Here is a 21,203-nt window from a genome sequence, read left to right as displayed (position 1 = left end):
AAAAAAAGAAAAAAAACCCAACCTAAACCAAACACCCCCTCCCTCCAACCCCTGAAATAATAACTTGTGTTATAAAAATGGTCATTACCAGAATGCCTGGTATTAAGGAATACAGTTTCTGAGGTTAAAAACAGGCAAACTGTTTCTGTGTTGTGTATAAGCACTGACATAGTTGATCACATATTGTTTATAACTATCACTAAAAGTAATAAATATTAAAAACGTCTGGATTATAGTGAACATGGACAAGAATTAAATATTCTTGAGCTTGAGAAGGTTCATAGTCAAGATTTGTATGTGTGTTTTACTGGGATATAGAAACTGCCATACCAAATAAAGGCAGTGGTCTATCTTGTTTCCTTATAGATGCTGTCTTCATTTATCTTCTAGCACTCCCTGCAAGACAGACAAGTGCTGTGATTTCTTTTAGAAAGGGAGAAGCAGAATGCAGAGAAGGGAAGAGGCTTTAAGAACGCCATGCAGGAATTCTGCACGTGGAACTGAACCCCATATCTTAAGTGTCGTGACTAGATTCTTTGTTATGAGATCAGCCTTTTTATTTCCTTGCTAGCGATCTACACCAAAAGTTCCAAGTAGACAAGCACAGTGCTCTCCATATGAGACTCATTCCTTAATCAGTCTGTAGTTGGCATGTGACTTGGGAGTCACAGCTGTCTCTATTTTTTAAATTGTGAATCATTACCCAGATAAATATAAAAAGATGTATTTTTTAATTCTTCTGCTTTTCTATTGACTTCCTTAAGATATTTTAGCAATGGCTTTATAAGTTAATTTTAATTAAAAATGTTTTCTTTAACTGCTGTCATATGTGAAACTGGGGAAATGGGAATTCTGGTTTTGACTTTAACATTTCATTACAATTACATTATAATCCATTCTTTTGTACTACTTTATCATTATCATGGTTAGCTGCTATATGGAACAATAAAAAATCTTTATTTTCGACAATCTTTCTGTTCAAAGGATCAATGCGTAAAATATACATCTGTTATATGGTTCTAACCTCTTCTAGATGATAGATTTGTTTTCCCTGACAAACATAGCTGCTATTATGGTCTGTTTGCACTTAGTGTAATTCAGGAAATTGACAATCATGGGTTAAACTGTAATTTACAACCTTTTATGAAAAAAGGGAAGCAGTAATACATAACATCTCAGGTTCTTTGCATTTTCTGGTTTGTATGAAGACAGATTTTAGCATTTAATATGTTCTATACACTGAAATTCTTTATTGGAATGCAATAAACAGTATGCTTACAGTGTTGTTTACACAAAAATATATTCCTGATTTTTTTATGACTCAGAAGAGTTCACCTCCTAAACTTAGTAGCCCACATTTTTGTATATTTGAAAAAAAAATAGTTATTTGCAGGCGTATTTGCATTAATTTCATCGTCAGTTCTATTCCTGGTCTTTTAAGGGAAGTGAGAGGCTTTGTTTCTGTTTCTGTCAGATCAAGGAGGTAAACTTCATGTTTTGTTGGGGCATTTAACAGAACTAAATTTTCCCTAAGAAAGAAACAGAAAAAGACACAGAGGAGTTTATAGGCAAAGTGGGGTGGAAGAAGAGATTGGGTTTATTTTAGCTAAGTTTGCTTTTATGTTCTCTTTTGGCTAAAGGCTGAGAAAGAAAATGGTCTGTAAATGAGGGCTTCTTGAATATTCAATAGAGTCTAACAAGTATAAATTTAGAAAGTAAATACATTATTTTAAAGCTGTGTTTTGTGGAAAAGAATTTTCTGGCTTGCATAACTGTAATGTACTCAGCTTCTTCTCTGTGCCATTCTGATACAAATAAATTATATTCACCCATTTTTCTTTTCAGACAGGTTGAGTATGGAGCATTTGATGACTTGTATAGAATAAAGTGGGTTTTTTTGTTAAAAAATACTGTAGAATTTAATTGCATACATAGTTCATTCAAATCCTTCCGTTCTTGGTGTAGCAAGCTTGCATCAGTTAACACTTAGGGCTTTATTTAGTTGCCCATACGTACACGTCCAGTGCCATTTGAGATGGCTAAGAGTATTCTTCCCTGTTGCCAGCTGCCGCTGCAGAAAGGTTTCAGTTTACGCAGGTCCTCTGCCATGCCTGCGCAGAGCCCACAGAGGTCTTGGGAGTCCAGAGGCTTCTCAGGCTGCACTGGGCATCTACGTTCTGACACATGAATCCTCCATAAATGTAATTTGCATTGATGTGCCCAGTCACATAAGGAGTTCCTCATGTTTTGTATGGTCCTGAAGCCCTTAGAACATCCTGTCTTTGGAGGAGGTTGTCACAAAATTGCTGGCTGTCTCCCATATTATGCCTGAATCCATTCTGGGTCTGTGGGGCATTGTACTAGCAGCTTGTGTTTCATTTTGTTTTCCTATCTACAACCTTGGAGGGGGATTTTGCAAAAGGACCAACTTACTCAAACATTATTCATAATTTTTTTCCCCTGAAAGTCTCAGTGAACTGTGATGAAAATATACCCTTTCTTTATATGCCATGAATTTATTTTAGCAATGGTGGGAACTTTCTGTCATTTTCCCAGTGTAAATAGAATCTGACTCATCATTTTCAAGGACTAGTTCAAAGATTAGGTTTACTTCTTATTTTGGTTTAAATTAAACCCTGAGTGGTGTACCGCTTGAAGTATGTTGTTCTTATCTGGATTTTTTGCTATCTTCACTTTTCTTCAGTGAAGACTCAGTCTTCTGTTGCGATCACTCCTAAAACAGATAGGAAATAAACATTATTCTTTCAGATGGAAGTTATTGGCAGAAACAGCTGAAACATTTTGCAAAAATTAATTTAATAAACTTAAAAGCATTACTGCTCAAGTGCTACAATTAAGTTTGCATAGTGTGTGAGGCCTCCAAAGGCACAAAGATCAGGACATTAATAGCAGCAGTAGCTGCTGACATGGAAAAAAAGCCATAAGTGGAAAAACAGTAAACTGAAAGTCCTTTATCCTCCTTTCCAGTCCTCAGTTCTCAGAGTTTTGTCTGGCAGGGAGAGCAGGGAATCTGTCTGACTTTCAAATAATTACTGATGTATTACTCCATTGCAGGCTAGTAGCAAAGAGCAGCTGCGTGCCGTAGCCAGAGCCAACTTCTCCTTTCCCATCCCCCATTTCTGACTGCCTTCCCTAGAGAAAGCTATCTCGCTGTTAAATAAACTAGGGTTGGGTTGCAAGGCAAACCAAGATTTCATTAGAAAAATATTTACTCATGCATAAAGGAGCCTTTTTTAAAAACTTCACTGCCTAGGAATCGACGCGATTTTGTGGGTAATAAATAAAAACAGATTTGTTACACTACAGTTGTAAAGCTGCTGTCTTTTATGAGCCTGGGAAGAGTGACCTTATTCATCATAAGGCTTTGTCAATTCTGCCTCTGTGCAACTATTCTCTTCTTGAGACATGTGAGTCATCTGGGCCATGCTTAACTGAGAGGTGTAGTGCCCTAAAAGTAAGGGAATTCATTATAGTTATTGGCTTTTCAACAAACTCCCTCTTTTCCCACATTCCTTACCAGTTTTAAATGAAAATTAACATTTCTTGAGAGACAAACTACCAGCATTGTGGTAAAAAAAACATAGTTCTATAAGAAATCAATACCAAACCATTTCCATTTTGCTCTAATACGGAGCCTGAACCACAGCAATAAAAAGCTCCTTCAATGTCCTCATCTTCAAAAGGACAAGTTCTCAGCAGAATTGCAGGAGTGTCAAAAGTTCATGATATCTCCACTTATCTTTACATTTAAGATGAATGTAAATCTGAATTCCTGACCGCTTGTATTCAGTAAATAACTTTTATCTGATAAAACTCATGAATGTGTGGAGGAGTCTTGCTCAAGTTCCTGTTTAAATAATTCACCCGGTGACTCCCTGAACTCGTCCTGACATTTCATTAGAGATGCTGTCTTCCTCCACTTCCAGATGCAGCGGTAAGTAGTTGCCGTGTTGTAGCCTGCTGTTCAGCGATGGGGGAAGCGACACGTTTGTGTCATTTATGTTGTGCTCTGAGGTATTTTGAGATGTTAAGGAATACAAAGGATACCGTTAAAATGTCAGCACTCTCGCACCCCGAGGAAGGCTACCATGGGGCAGTGCACATTGCGACCCATGGAATTCATGGCTGCTGGCATGGAATCTACGTAATTGAGCATAACAGACCTTTCACACCAAACCAGACTTTCTTATGTTAAGAACATGTAATTACTCTGTGTACTGTTTTGTTTTGCACTGGGATGGAAGCTTGAAGCAGTACGTTCATGTAATATTTATTCAAATGTTAAATGAAACAATGACCAAATCTGTAGCTTGATTGCATCTACATGCATGTGGAGTTAATGAATCATGTAATAATTTTACAGTTCAATAATCTGGAAATCTTTCCATGGAAAAATATTTAATAAAGGGGAAAATGCCTTATGCTCTTACAAAGAGAACAAACAAAAATCTTGAGAAAGGTGAAGAGTGTGAAATGTCCGTGTCTGAGCCTGGCAAGTGTTCTTGAAACCTGCACCCTGTGCAGTGAGATTAGATGTTTGTATTTGAGGGGTATAGTGCTTACTTGTTTAAGAAAGAGCATGCTCCTCCCCAAACCGTGATTTAATAAAGCGATTGTAGCACCATTCTTTTGTCAAAGAGGATGGTGCCTGGTGTTCCAGTTGTTCATGAAAGGGAGTGAAAAGACTAAGCAGCCTACGTTATCAGAATGGGTTTCTATTTTAGCTAGCATCATATGAAAGGAGCCATCTTGTGGTTGTCTCTTTTGCAAATAAAATGTTGCTGTAATATTGCCTTGAAAAGCTGAAGTAAAAGATGCATCTATATGACTGTGATAATTTTTCTTCTACTTGTTTAGAAATGTTGCCTTTCGAATAAAACTTAACCTGATACATGTTTTCACTCAGTGAATTTTTGTCATTCTGTCAGATTTCCGATTCCACCAAATCTTCAGAATTAAAATACCACATCTATCTAGTCATACAGGATTAAACTCGGTATGTTCAGTCTATGTCCCTGCTAGTCAATCCACCCCAATATTTGCTAGTCCTCTGAGCTCCTACTCAGAGCTCTAATCTGTACTCTAAATTCTGCTTTAAACTGAAATCAGCAGCATGTCCTCTGAAATGTGACTCTTAGTAGAACTGCTTTCTAAATGAATGCTAAGTGATTTTTTTTTTTTAATAATCTCCATTAAAATGTGATCCTTGGGAACTGTGTGCATTCCAGGCACAAAACTGAAGCATCCCCATTCTTTGCTCCTGGACTTCAAACTTGACTTGGAGAAACAATGATAATTCAGTCTGATTTCTTCACCTCTTTGTTGATACACAATAGCATGTACCAGTTTTAGAGTTTAATTAATCCTCACAATCCTGAGCAGATGTCAGCAAATTTATTTTTATACAGATCTCACTGATGTTTGTGAGATATATTTTATATACTTTAATTAAGTATATATTAAGTATATTTTAAAAAAACAACCAACCCTAGTTAACCCAAAAGTTATGTATAGACACAAGCTTCAGTCATAATTTGTAAAGTTCTATAACCTTAGTAATGCTGACTAATGTTATATACAGTTGAACTTGGATAGCCATCTATCTAATGCAGTTGTTCACAGCTAAATGTAACATCAAGGCCAAGGATCGCCATCATTTGAAAGTATAGAAAAATGTTACAAATTTCATTTAATTGTTTGCTGTCTGCCTAGAATATTGACTGAAGGTAAAAATGTATGAAATCTATACTTTCTGATAAATCTGTTCACATATTACATCTAACAGATAAGCCAAGTCTTACTTCAAAATGTGCCATCTGAGGTTTATTCTGTTCCTTGGACTTGAAGAAGAGACTGTTCTAGGAAAATGTAAATCTGAAATTGGGGTTTTGGGGTGAGACTATTACTTATTCTTGCTGGAATGGGAGGTAGAGTCTGAGCAAAGGAGAGACAGGATTAGTAATTGTTTTTACTACAGCTGATTTGGGAAGACAATGTAAAAATTATTTTGGGAAAGTATTTGAGCCATTGGACTGAAGTTAGACCTTACTGAATTTTCAATCAGAAAATACCAATTAACTGTGGGGAAAATCCAACTTTTTGACTGAAAATGTGTTTGAACTTTTTTTTCCCCAGAATGTTTTCTTGGCTTTAAAACTGAAAGTGTAACATTTTAGGTGAAAATCTGATTTCCTTAAAATGATGTTTTATTTCAAAATCATTAAAATAGTTCAAAACATTGAATTAAAAATTAAATGTTTTAAAATTATTAAACAAGATGCTTATTTTGATTTTCATTTTTTAAGCTTTTTAAAAAGTATTTTTCTTTTTACTGACATTTTTATTTTTTCTCTCCAAGACTTTAAAAAATGTCATTTACTTGAAATAGAAAAAATTATTTCCAGTGTTGCTCTAAATAAGATCAAAAAGTCAGATGACGTCTCACTATTTGAGAAAACAGTTTCCATGAATGAAACATCAGGCTTGTAGAGAACATAAGTAGGGAAATCAAAGGTATATCACACCATATAAGATTTTAACATAATCTTTCTGTAAGCTTATATTAGAACTGATTTAAGCAACAATGATTCTCAGTTGTTTCAGGCATCATCTTAGATCTTTACATTCCATTTGAATTACTGCTCTCTATCTTGGGTCTAGTAAAGGACACACAATCTCTGTAATGAAAGAAATAGGAGAGGATTCTTGCTTAGGAAATCGGTTAAAAGCAAGTGAGTGAAAGTGTCTTCCCCCAAAAAGTGATGCTGGCAGGACAGTGATGATTATTCTGAGCACTGGAATAAGGGAGACAAAATATATATGGGATTGTTTTTGACACAAATAGTCTGCTGCTATGTAGGAAATTAAGTCTTTAAATCTGCAGGATTCTGAAAGGTAATGGATTAAATATAATAATTAGAATAATCAGTGGTTTCTTAGGTAACCTGCCTCATTTCCCTGTCTGTTAGGATGCAAAGTCTCATTTAAAAAAATGAGTCTCTGTGTATCTCTGAAGAGAACCACTCCAGCTATCCAGAACCACAGCCTGACCTCTGTGTCTATATATTTGAGTGGGACTCGAAGCAAAAGCTTTTTTTTTTTTTTTTTTAATATGTTTCCACAAAAACATGGATTTATTTGGTTGAAACTGAAATCAGATGTAGGTCCCAGACTGATGTAATTGTGCAATTTCTTTGATGTTAAGAAGTGTAAAAGTCAATAATTTTGGCACTAGTAGTATATTCTGAGTAGAATAAATATGCATTATAAGAAACATGGAATGTAGTGAAGTTAAAAGAGGATTAAATATGAAAATGGACTGTGTGGAAGAGAGTCCATTTTTAAATTATTACATTCCCTCTTATGTCTAAATGCTACGAATACTGTTGAAAAGTATCAGTGTATCCTCATGTAACAACAGATCCAAAGTGAGTTTATTAGAATTACCTGGATTCAACTTCCAGAAATTTCTTGTTGCTAGGTGACTTTGTAGTCATAGATACCTTTTTTTTTTTTGCCTAGGTCAGCACTTCCATATTAATAAACAAGAAGTAGGGTAAGATTTTCCCTAGGTATAAATCACTGCCGTCCACTGTTTATGGAAGCTTATAGCAGATCAGCCTTAAAGGTACCTCTGTACTTTGTATAGATTTTTTTTTTTGTTCCTATTAATCAAGATTACAGTGAGTTTTCAATCAGAAATTGTTTTATTCAAAACAGTAAGGAAAGCATTTTTAAACTGAATTGTGAAATAGTTAAAAGGAGAATCTGGAAGAGAATGTTGTAATGCCATCAACTGGAAATTCATCCAAACAATAAACTTTTTGCCTCCCTGCTTCTTTTTCCACTTTGGCATATTGAATGAATGTCTAATTTGTTTGACTGAAACCTTTTGCTTCAATAGTAAACTACTGGTTTGCTGAAAAGAAAATCCTTTTGGTACAGAGAGACTTTTCATACATATATGCAGGATTATGAGCTCTGTTTGTACCCTGGAAAGCTTTCAGGTATTGTACGCATGGTACTGAATATACAGTGTGAGAGTGTGGTGGACATTAATCAGTGATATTTCCTGTGAACTCACCTCCAGATGAGTGTCATCTCTTTTTGTCTTTTACTTTGGTATTATATTTTAACAAGTGAATACTCGTTCCCTTTTCGTTTTATAAATCTTTAAATTTAATCTTGAGCAGCATAGCATATTCTTGTCTGTGTCCAGTAGATGCTATATACATCATTTAAAACAACTAAACACTGCTAAAAGCCTGTTGAACACCCTCATTTCTTGCAGGCTCCTTCACCAGTGCCATCCCTTCTGCAATATCTAAGTCCAGTTCTGATCTAATTGGAATGAAGTGATTTTTTACTGACCTTGCCAAAATAAACAGAACAGCTTTAAACTAAAATACTTTGTTAATTAGATTGGTAATTTTACTAGATAAATCTGTGCCAGTGATAACTAGTTGGCTGGATTGAAGAAATGGTTACCGCCCAAATTCAGCTATGTGGTCTGTTACTGTGAAGACCTTGCCTTATGTGCAACTTCAGTACATTTTCCTCTATCTGCTAGGCGTATTAGAATACTTTCTGAAATAACACAGTTCTGAGCAGAACGTACCAAGAGTAAACAGTGGCCTGAAAGCGAAAAGCTTTAGGCAATGCAAACCAGTGTGTTAACCTGAAGCCTCTCTATGTAGTAGTATTTATTCTAGCAGTGTTCTCACTCTAGCTGTAGTAGCGACATTCTTGCATCAAAATCTACTATCCTCACATGCAGATATTCTTTTTATTGACCAGACTTTCTCTGAGACATACACGTATATTTTAGGGAGAAAAGAAGATGTGTTTTATTTAGTTTTGGTGCTGTCATTCTGAAGAAGTTTGTGAAATTAGACCCTAGCGAGCTTTATGGAGCATCTTACAAGGAAGCTTAAACCACAGCCATTATTTATATCAACATAAAGTAATTGCGTAACCCCAAAGGAACGGCAATGTGTTATTTCAAGCAATCAGACAGGACATGAGAGACTGTCTGATATCACATGTTGGCCTGAAAGTTAATGCTGAAATCTTTAGCCATGCCAGGTTTTAAAATGACGGGTAGTACCATTCAGTGTGTAAAATGCGTTACCTTTTTTGAAACACAAATAATTTTCTCCCTACATGGGGAATAATAGTCTGCCTGTCACAGTAATGAAATACGTGACCAAACTTGCAAAGCAGCCTTGACTTCGAAGCATTTGAGAAGCTGAGGAATACCCAAGTAGTTAGGATACCAACCTGCATTACAACAGGTGTGGTTCATCCGCTCTTAACAGATTTCTTCTGTTATCCTGGATAAGGCATACTGGTCCAGATCCACAAAGGCTCCTATTGATAGCAGCTGAAATCCACTTCAAATAGCAGTTACTTTCTTAAGAACTTTTGCGGGTCTGTGCGTAGGTCTATATTCATTGGGAAAATGAAGTCTAGGAGAACTGCCGGGACTCTTGTCATTCTCCAAGGTTTGTGAGGCAAAGTATAATTTGAAGCGCTTGGCTACTTCAAAAGCCAGGGGCATAGAAATATATAAACAAAAGCTTACATGTTCCTCTAATATACCAACCATGAAAAATCTTTGATACTAAAGCTCTAATATATTAATGTCGTAAGGCATATTACCACTGCAAAAAATGAACAAACAGAAGTACAAGCTATAAATCTGTTGTATGTTTGGAAAATGCTTTGTTTTTTCCTCAATGGAATGCTAGGAAAATAAAGCCCTGTGTGTGGGTAAGAGCCATTTGGCTGAAATAACCCCCAAATTTGGTGCTATAAGTAAATTGGTATTGAAAGAATTCCAGGCAGTTGTGATATGTACGGTTATACAAAACAATAGTTCTTTGCTTTCCACAAGTGTAATATTATGTGAAATTTTGTCAATATGAGGTAACATTTATTAATGTTTTCTTAACTTAGTGCAATTTATGATTTGTATTCAAGTTTCGTAAATCATAACCTGAACAATTACTTGTTCATCTGTATGTCAGAATCAAGCAGGAATATTTTTCACTTTTAAAAATCATATTTCTGATATGTTTATTACATGTGTCTTGAACTTGTGGATTCATGCTCTCTCACCAGGTGACAGCTGTTCTCCAAAGAAAAAGCGGCACTGTCACCTTTTCTCATCTTCTAAAAGTATTTATGCTGCCTTTTGAAAGGAACAATGTAGGTGACTACTAGCAATTCTAGCACCTTGCTGGAGCTCAGATTAAGGCCCAACAATTTCAGAGGTGCATATGTTGTAAAATCTAAGTGATGCTCTTTCCTCCAGCATCACTACTGGCTAGTTCAGGCAGTCCAAACTGAGCATAGTGTCTGTTTTGAATTCCAATTTAAACAGTTTTACAGTGTGGCATCTTCTGGTCTACATCCAGTTTGCTCTTGACCAGCTGCCACTAACGTGGATCAAGTGGATCCATATCCACTCTTGGGGGAGGGCAAGGAGAAAATCTGCTATTTTAAACTGCTTGCTCTGACTTGGGTTTCCCTTCCACTCCAAGCTGCACTATATAGGAACCAAGGCACTGATTTGGGTTTAAAAACATCCAAAGTTAGACGTTTTAGTGCTCCACCTAAATCAGTTTGTAGAACTAGTGTATAAGTTTTTTGATGGCACCAGACTGAGGAATCAAGTTCATCCCTTGCATAACAACAGAAATGGCAAAGACAGCAGCAGGAATACAGTGCTGAGAATCACTGCCCTGCCAGTCTGTCTCAGCCTTGACCAAAGACTTCACAGTTCATTGTCAATGTCTGTTCAACCTTCAGTTTTCATTCAAAATGCTAGGGGAAAAAAAAGGATGTGTGCCACTGTTGATGTTTTTAAAGATTCTATACTCAATGTGTTGAGGTGGGTGACCTCAGAAGTTAAAGTTATGCATGTACCATGTGCATTTGGAACCCAACTTGGGAATCTGCATGCTTTCCAAAATGTATAGGGCTTGGGATGAAAAAAGAGTATATTCCATCTTTTCAGTTTTGGGAAAAAGCTTAGCTAAACCAGGAATATGAATTCAGAAATTCACTGGGATCAGGCCAATAGGGAATTTAGGAGCAGAGCTTCTGAAGGGAGATGTAGCTAGCAGACAGTTTGGGAATGGGCACAGTTCTAGACTCTCAAATGAGTGGGATATCTCCTGGAAATGAGAACCAGGAAGGAAAATCCTAATGATTGTTTGAGCCTAACTTTATGTTTCTCACCTCTAGCCACCTATTTGTACCATTCTGACCAAACGCTAAAGAGCTCTGCCAGGGCAGGTCTTGTGTAATAAGTTCCATTATTCAAGTTTAATTCAGCAGTCTAGATTTGGGACATACTTCGCTATTTCCTAGAAGTGTTAGCTCAGTTTTATTCAGGATTTCCATGGTTTTACTGCCAGGCAGTTTAATTGCGAGTAACTCGGTTTTCCCCTGTGTCTTATATTATGGGAAAGAACCCATAATTGTCAAGAGTTTGTATGATGCTTTATGATTTTTTTCTTGTAATACTGATGTAATTCTTGCACAATATATGTGTTACAGTGTTACCTAGACTTTACAGTTACTCTTATACAGATGATGTACTGCTGCAAATGTAAAATAGGAAACCCTATTGCTCAGAACGATGTGTTTCTAACAGCAGTATGTCAAGAACAGGAGCAGTGAGAGTGCTGGCGCACAAGGGGTGATGCTCACCTAGTGATGGCTGTGACACTGCTCCCAGCTGTCCTTTCCATCCCATGACAGGTAGTGTTCCACTCTCAGTGCAGAGATGGTTCAGCTGCTCATGTTGTAGCTGCTGAATTTCTGTAATGTGCAGCCAAGCATATTAAGGTAACCCCAAATCATTATTTACCTTAAAACATTGGTCCACCAATGGTAGTACTTCAGCAGCTGCTCTGCAACCAAAATGTGATTGCCACAGAACCAAAAATCTCTAGGGAAAGGGAGATGGGACTTTTATCAACGGCCCAAAAGAGTCAAGGTGTTGGATTGGAAAAAAGTTATATTGTATTCTGTGCTGAGAAGCTCCAGAGCACTTCCAGGCTCTTTAGTGAGAGTACCTGCCCTAACAACCTAGCTACAGGTTCGGATGAAACACACATCCAGAACAAGTCACCTCTGATCATGAATCAGCTCTTAGAGTCGGAGTCAGCTCCAGACTCAGAGCTGAATTTAGATGTCTACAGTGTAGATTTCTACATGGTGAGGTATGTGCTCAATGCGCAAAGGATTCAGTGAATACAGTCAATGGTGCTTTCAGACCAGTTTTGTGTCTTGTTGGATTATATCCTCTCCTTTCATTGACCGTTCCAGGAACAACAGTCAATGACTCATACTAATCGCTTTATTTCTGTAAGTACTAATGACTCCTCGATGATCTCTGCCTCTTCCTTTGTTGTAGTTTCTCTTTCCCATTTTTTGGTAATACTTCTCAAGTCTGTTTGGGACATAACTGTCAGAGCCTTCGTGTTCTTTTGTAGAAATCTCATGAATGTTAGTGAATTGAATAGTTTTTGCTCTATGCTATGGACTCAACTTCTAGCCGGTTTGGCTCAATGTGCTAAGGCTACGAGCAGAAGACAGGCAACCTGCATCATTTGCTGTCCCTCCTCCCGTACACAAACTGTCAAGTGTCTCACTGAATCTATAAGAGTTTTTTAAGAGTATATAATGGCTGGCTCTTTTTCCTATCTTTCATCCACATGAAAAGTCTTTATCTTACTAATCATTCAGTTGTGCCTTTCCTTTCAGTGTTCTCTTTAAGAGCCCAGCTGTTGTCTTGGGCTAAGTTATAGTGAGTCCTTTGTGGTTCACTTTATCCCTTGGTCACTTCATCTGCCATGAGATTGCCTGTATAGCCAGAGCACCTAGTTTTCTTCCAACAGTCCCGTCATTTTAATACTACAAGAATTCTCCATAGGTCTGTGAAATGTGCCCTTATGCTGACCATCATTACATTTGCCTTCCCTTTCCAGTACCTTCCAGGGTTTTTCATTAGTTTGTCTTTTAAATGCTATTCTTAACAAGTGTGGCTGAGATAAAACAGAAACATTGTTCAGAGAGAAAAGGGCTTCTGGTGAAACAGATGTCACTCGCAGGACTATATATCCCCTTCCTTTGGCAACTGACAGAGATTCTGGCTAACTTCTCAGTGGGCATCCTGCCCTCCCAACAGATGGTCAGAAGTGTGGAGAGCCAAAAGCCCATCTATGGACGCGGAATATGTTGAAGAGTGTATGTCTAGACACAAATGTCAAATGAGCTTTTTAGGCTGAACTTCTGTGCCCGCAGTCAATCTAGAGGAAAGGACAGCTCTTTAATAAAGGGACATTCTGCATCAACATATGGCTGCTTTGGTGTTTAGAGCGGCTGATAGTTACGGGAGGGTTGGGGAGAGGGAGATCATGAAGTAATCAGCATATTAAAAGAGTCACTCCATTTTTTCTTTCTTTCTATTGGGAATATCTAGTAAGAGACCAAAACACAGTTGTTCTGGCTCAGCTGAGTTTCGCAAAATTAGTTCAGGAAATTGGAGAAATCTGTGGTACAGTTGCTCAGATAAACATATGTAGCCTTAGAGCAGAATTTCACATGTGTTTTAGTAGAAAATTGAACTTGTTTTCTTATGGCTTTGTCATATTTGCCAACAACTGTAAGAATCAGAGATGTTTTTATTGTCACAAAACCATCTCACAAAATACAGAAGTTATCACATGGATGTGTGAGAACAGTTTGTGTGGCTTCTTACAGTCATGCTTAGGAACCTGACTAGTTCTTGGTAGGTTTTTAGGGGAAAGTCAGTGACCTATGCTACTGTAGCTGAGCAAGGAAATGTGTATTGCAACAAGGATATATATATATAAAAAAAATTAAGTCAAGACTTTTGCCCCACATTTTCCTACAGCTAGAAATGCTCGCTAATACACAGTCTGTACTTTACACATCATCTACCGTTGCTCATAGCTGTTGAACTCTTACCCATCTGAACCTAAAAATCAAGCAGGTTTAAATCAGTTGCCTGGTGTGTTAGATAAAAGCATAGCAAATTGTGATAAATGCTTAGAAGAAATTTACTGGATAATATTAAGAAATTCATGGAGATTTATATGAGTCCAGGCAACCCAGCTGCAGAATTTGTATGTTTTTTGCATGAGTGTAAGGAAGGAGTTGACTTTAGCTTTGAAGGAAAACAAAGGCAGGGATTAATGAACTCAGAGAGGGACAGAGTATTTTCATGTGAGATGAGGAAACAAAGGAACTGGCTTGTTGGTTGCCGTGCCCTGAGAAGAATGTTACAGGTGCTTGCACGCCCTCGAGCATGAGCCAGTACAAAACAGAGGCAAAAGCCAATCTTTACTCTGCATCATCGGTGCATTCAGACAGCTTCTGAAGATCACATTTTTTGTGGTAAAAGGGAAAGTTCATCTTTAGGTAGTTCATGCTCTGGCAGAAACGATACCAAATGCAACAAGAATTTAGTAGTGTGTGCACCTTCCTATGGAGGATTGGTTAGAAACTGTTGGGATGGTTCACTTATAAGTTGTAATAAACGGCTATCAGGTAATAATTATTTTCACATACTACCAAGACTGGTTTGGTGACCAAGAGCTGAAAAGTCATATATTGCATTGTCATTCACCTAGACTTCTTGGATCCAATTCCATCCTGCTTTTACATCGATTCCCCCTTGTACTTTTCACTATAATTCTTGAGTATTTTAAATTCTGTCATTTTTTAGAGTGGCCAAAATCATATGCCCTGGTTTTTTTGTAACTTGATTCTCTATGGATGTGTTATTTGACTGCATATATGTGTTTCTATAGTTGACGATTATAAGGTCAATCACCAAGTGAGCTCACTAGCAGTGCACATTCAGTTGTACTCCTCATTAGTTGGTTCGTAAAAGCATAGGATTTTGGTTCTTTGTACATTGTACCAGTGTGAAGTGCCCTATGAACTCAGTACCAGCTTTCTGGTATTTACCAGCCTGTTTTCTGTTCTCTTTTAGCCCAGCTAAAAATTACTTTGACTAAATGCTAGCTGATGCACAATCTCATGAGCAACGTGAGATTTGCTTATGAATGGTATTTTATTTAAATAATGAAATTCACAACAGCGTTGAATTATGGTGCTTGCTTCAGAAATGTTTTCAAGCTCCTTGTCTTTCTAACATTTAAAGTACATGCCGCGGGTGTAAGGGAGGGGAGGACATAGCCTAACTCGCTGGGTAAAAAAGTACGTCTTTGTGTTACCGCAATGAAAAAGGCCTAATCAGGGAACTAATCAAGAGACTGCAGAAGCTAAAGGCTCTCCAAGATCGACAGGCCTAGTATGGGGCTATTGTGTACTGTTTTAGAGCTGGGGCATTGTGTTTGCTATTCTGATGGAGCCCTGCACAGGGTATGAATGGGAAAATGGAAGCCAATGCCACTTCCTGGTAATTTTTTCTGTACAAGAGTCTGTTAGCGATTTGCCACACACCCTGAAGTCCTACCGTCACGTGGGCTTGTTTCCTGACTGTGTCTCTGCCACGATATTTTCACCATCCCTTGTTCATCATTCTCTCCTGGCCCTGCTGCCGCACCTGTGTACTTTTGAACTGCTTTATGCATCTGGAACAGTTTGTCAGACTCTGGGCAGAAGTTTTTCTCCCTCAGAAAATCTGTGTTGCCATACTGTGTGAAGAAATCTGGCTGCGTTCCAGCCTGCTTGGCTTTGCACAGTAAAGTGTGTACACACGAATACCGAAGTGAGAGCTTAAGTAAATCTCCAGAACAAATCTATGGGAGTGTTACCTGCGTGAGGGCTGGGTGACTTATATCTTATGATTGGGGAGCCATATTTCACAATTCAGCAATTACCAGCTGCCAGATCTGAACCTATCTAGTTTTTAAGGGGTGTTTGAATTTTTATTCTTTCATATTATGCAAGAAAGGAAGAGTTTTCATCCTCATTTACTGGCCTAAGTTAAATACTGCCTTCATTAATAGGTAAATCCGTAGATTTAAGTTACAGAAAAAATAATCTGATAGTAATTTGTACTATTGCCAGGTCATTAGAAGGCATCTCATTACATTCATTTTTGGTAGTTATGGCCTACACATCATAAGCTGCAAATGCAGGTGCACACTGAGAAGTCCAATGTACATCTACCACCTATAGGAGTGTTTTAGACACTGGGGTATAGGCCAAGTTGGGGGCAAGAGTATTCATCATTCTTGTTGAAGCTTATTGACTGTGTGACATGCAAAGCTTAAAGAGAATCTGAAGTGCTATACCTTCAACTTGGGGACAGTAGGAAAAATAACATTTTTAAAATGTGTGGGTTCAGATTTACATCTGCATAGAAAATAAATGGGGTGTCTTTGAGACTGAGCAGTGTGCACAGGACCCTGCCTGTTTCCCCCACTTAGAAGGGTCTAGCTTATCAAATTATCGTAGTCATTCAGTTAGCAAATGTGTCATGTCAATGAACAAATATTAATTGAATGTACTTACGCATGTTACCATGGTTAATTCTACATACTTATTGCAGAACTGCTGGGTAAATTACAAGATTATTGGCATGATTAATTTGCATTCCACACCTAATACATAATACAGAATTTTCCTTTCTTATTTGTAAACAGAACAGTTGGGACTCAGGGTGGATTTGAGAGAGCCAACAGGCACTGCCGTCTCACCTCAGTTTGGTCTTGAGTTAGTGCTCAGGTCAGAAGATGCAGGATCACTGACCTTCATGATTCCATTGCAACGTTTGGCATTTTTCTTAAAACTTCAGCCTCTTGTTGGACTTCAGCGAAGCAATCAACGCTGTTTCCCACAGCCTTCTCCTGCACAAACTGGCAAGGTACAGATTGGATGGGTGGTCTGTGAGATGGGTAGGAAATTGGCTAACAGGTCACCCTCAGAGGGTGGTGATCAACGGTTTTTACTCAGGCTGGAAGACTGTCACAAGTGGGGTCCCCCAGGGAGCAATAGTGGGCCCCATGCTGCTCAGCATCTCCATAAATGATCTGGATGGTGGGACTGAAAGCACCCTCACCAAGTTTGCTGATGACACCAAACTGGGTGTTGAGGTGGACATGTCAGAAGGGAGAGCCATCTTACAGAGCGAGCTGGACAGGCTGGAAGAGCCTGTTGGCAAGAACAGTATGAAGTTTAACAAAGGCAAGGGCAAAGTCCTGCACCTGGGACAGAGTAACCAAAGAGTATGGGCTAGGATCTGTGCAGCTGGGGAGCAGCCTTGCTGAGAGGGACCTGGGATCCTGGTGGACAAGAAGCCAAACACGAGTCAGCAGTGTGCCGCTGCAGCAACCCAGGCAAATCGGATCCTGGGCTGCATCCGCAGGGGCATTACAAGCAGAGATAGAGAGGTGATCATCCTGCTATGCTTAGCATGTGCCCGGCTGCACCTGGAATACTGTGTCCTGTTCTGTCCCCACAACTCAAGAAAGATGTGGACAGACTGGAGAGGGTCCCGAAGAGGCCCATGAAGATGATCAAAGGGCTGGAGAACCTGCCCTATGAGGAAAGGCTCAAGGAGTTCAGTCTTTTCTCCAGGGAGAAGAGAAGGCTTATGGGGGATCTCATCACAGTATTCCTGCCGCCACTTAAGGGGTGGCTACAAAGAGGACAGAGGCTCTCTCTTCACAAGTTGTCGTGTGGAGAAGACAAGGGGCAACAGGTACAAATTGCACTGGGAGAGGATTCATCTCAATACAAGAAAGAAATTATTTTACAGTGAGAACAATCATTCACTGGAACAACCTCCCCAGGGTCAGGGTAGAGTGCCCATTGCTGGAGGTTTTCAAGATGTGACTGGACAGGGTGCTAGATAATCTCATCAAGGCTCCCTTTCCCCACGAAAGCTTGGGCCAGGTGATCTTTCAAGGTCATTTCCAACCTGGGCAGTTCTGTGGTTCTATGATTGTTAAAAAGCCTATTTTCTCTCAAATAAGAGTAAAGTCTTTGGCCCTAGATATTGGAGGGAAGTGCCTGAAAATGTTAAAAATAGTGTAGGAAGAGCCTTGCAGGGCAGATAAAAGGACCTGAGAATGAATTACTGGAAAGCAAATCTAAAACTTTTTGCAAGCCCATCCTCTTTATATTTGAGGAATCAGTTCAGAATTTGTAAAGGCGTAGAGTGTTAAAACTCATAAAAGGTCTCTTTTTGCTGCAGTTCGTTGTTATTAATGCTTATTGAGAGGATAACTGAACTGGTACACCAAATGGCCTGCTAACTTACCTCCTAAATTTCGGAGTTTATGTTCCTTGGCACCACAAGAAATTTTTCTGAATCTTTTCAGAAATGCTTATGCATTTCGAGGCCTTCTGCTGTCAGTTTGGTTATTTTCTCCTCTATTACATTTCTAATATTCTACTGTATTGCTAATCATGTAATTTTAGGATTTTTTTTTTAAATTTTACATTTCTTTGATGGCCTCAACTTCTGAATTATTAGCTTTATGAATGCATCTCAGCCTTCATTGGAAATAAAGTATCTACACATTCCAGTTCCTAAGAAGATGCTTGAAAATATGACTGGAGCACACTCTAGAGGCTCAAAATCTCAACGGCAGATAAATAAGTCCAAATTTATTCATATTTCAAATCTCATGACTTTAAAGCCAATCTCATGATTTTTTAAAAGCATGTTTCATTTCCGATGAAGATTTGAAGCAAGATTTGTAAATACTGTGGATTTTCTTATCTGCTGTTCCTCCAGAGAATTATCTTTGATTATGCTTAATCTGGTGACAGGGAGCTGAGTTTTGTACGTTTTGCTAAGTCTTATATCTAGGTCAAACATGGATGAAACTCTGCCAGTTCATAGAGATGCTGATACTGTTTCTGGAGTGTTTTGCAAACTAGCAAAATTTGTCTTGGTAAGTTTTACAAAAAGATTGTGTGAAAAGGACAAATTTTGCACTTTATAAATTTCTTTGGAGGGCCAAGACATAAGTATACATACATTAAAAAAATTCTAAACAGGTCTGCAGACATCATAAGGTTGTATAAAATTTATTATGCCATTTAAAAAGGGTTGCTACCCTATAAGGGGACTATGTGCTTTCTGCTATTTTACATCATGTTGCATGACTGGGAAACTTGCATGAAGAAGAGGAAGAGCAAGCTTGATAAAAATCCTAATTTATATGTTGCTTAAATCATTGAGTTTGACCGCATGTCTATCCATCTCCACTTTGCAGATTTTTTTAGATCGATGTAATATTTCCAATAAAATGTAAAGCTCTGCAAGTGTAGCACAAGGATCAGTGTATTTTTTGGAGTGCTGATGCTTTAGGATCATGTTTAGTAATGGGTTCACGTTACTCTCTTGAAGGATGGTGCAGATAGGGCTAAATGTCCAACTGAGTGACCTAGACAGCTGAATGTTGTCACTGTATCTGAGCAGCAATTTGTAAAATCATTCATGCTTTTTCTAAGCTGCCAAATAGGCAGCTATCAACACTGTCAAATTTTTGCTATTATTTTTAGCTATTTATTAAACATACATGTTGCCTGCTTGAACTCTGTTGATCATATATTATTTTATGCTGACACTCTAGAGCCTCAAAGATGAATCAAACTCAGGCATCCCCGTCTGGGTGTGCAGCCCACATCCAGTAATCACAAGACCTTTCTTTTTTTAAACTGCAGTTGCTGTCTCTGTTCCCACTTCTCTGGCTGGTCATCGCTTCATTACACAAAATCTGCCTTCCAGTCTTCTGCCCTACATTGGTTCCACTGCCTGTTTGAACACTTTGGGGCAGAATCGGACATAGCCTGTGGCATCTGGCTGGGTACAGCTTCCAGGGATGTGCAGCCCATCTGCAGAGGAGCTGGCCTGGCACAAAGCCACTTGGCAGACCCTTGCTGTGCTCAAGACCTGGAGATGTGGCCAGGACAGCTGAGGGATGTGCTGAATCAGTTTGTCCGTGCTGGGGCAGAGATTTCCAAACTGTAACCTGTGAGCTAACATTTACGTTCAGAACAGGTGGTTTGTTTGTGGGGTTTTTTTTTCTTTCTTTCTCCTTTGGCTGGTAGAGAGCATTTACATTTTGGAAATTGTTTGAACGACTGTTTAGGCCAGCCAGCTTCTGTGATTGTAGTTAGCAATCCCTGGCAGAAACCACACGGCTGGAAGTCAGGGATAAAAGAACAGAAAAAAATTCAGGGATAAAAAATACCCAACCGGACCAAACCCAGAAGCATTTACTCCCCTTACATGAGGTACAGCTGAGAACGTGCCCAAGCTACTACATCAGAATGAGACCTCTAATGATTATGAAGGGAAGGGAAGCCCATGGCAACAAAAAACAATGAGAACAAAAAGCCTGAGGGTTGGTGGGTTTGTTTTTCTTAAAGGAAGAAATGTTCCACGTATCTCTAGGGTTAACTGGACAATGCATCGGAGCAGATTTGCTTTCCTGAAAAGGTATGGACCACTACATAAAGTAAAACTTTTGATTGAAAAAATACCCCTGGATTCTGGCTTAAAAGTTGAGAAAACCAAAAGTATTTTCATTTAAAAAAATCAAGGAAAATTTTAAAAACTTTTAATATTTTTTGTAAAAAAGGAGATTTCGATGTAAATTTAACTTGGTCAATGTCACACATTCACATCAGAAGGTAGTTTTACCAGTCTTACGGGTTAGTTTTCAAGAGCAGACCAAATAGCAAGTTTTTCTCCCAACCCAAACATCGAATTTCTAGTAAACATCTTTTAAAAAAAGTGGCCGAGGTGTTCATTGGCATTTAATCCTTGCAGGCATTCTATATCCCTTAAAATCCTGAGCTCAGCCAAACTCTGGTTACAGAAATGGTTTTGGCAGTACTAACTACTGATTTCTACGTACTTGTAGTTAAATCCCTCTGAGAAGAAAAACTTATGTTTTCACAGTAACTACCAATAAGGAGAAAAGAAAAAGAGGAAAAAACCCCACGAGGGATAAGTAAAATAAATCTGACGGAGGGAGAGAGCATCCAGCAAGAGAGAAGGAAATAACGTGCCATGTGACTGGAGTCAGAGAGGGAAAGGTGATACTCGGGGTTTGATCCTGAGCCTTCTCTTCATTTACTGATTTGGGTGTCCAGCACTGGTGTTGGGTAAGACACCTAAGATAGTTTATATAGACCACGTTACCTTCCAA

This window comes from Balearica regulorum, chromosome 1 (assembly GCF_011004875.1).
Source record: "Balearica regulorum gibbericeps isolate bBalReg1 chromosome 1, bBalReg1.pri, whole genome shotgun sequence".
Classification (NCBI taxonomy): Eukaryota; Metazoa; Chordata; class Aves; order Gruiformes; family Gruidae; genus Balearica; species Balearica regulorum.
Note: the sequence above shows the minus strand (reverse complement) of the source record.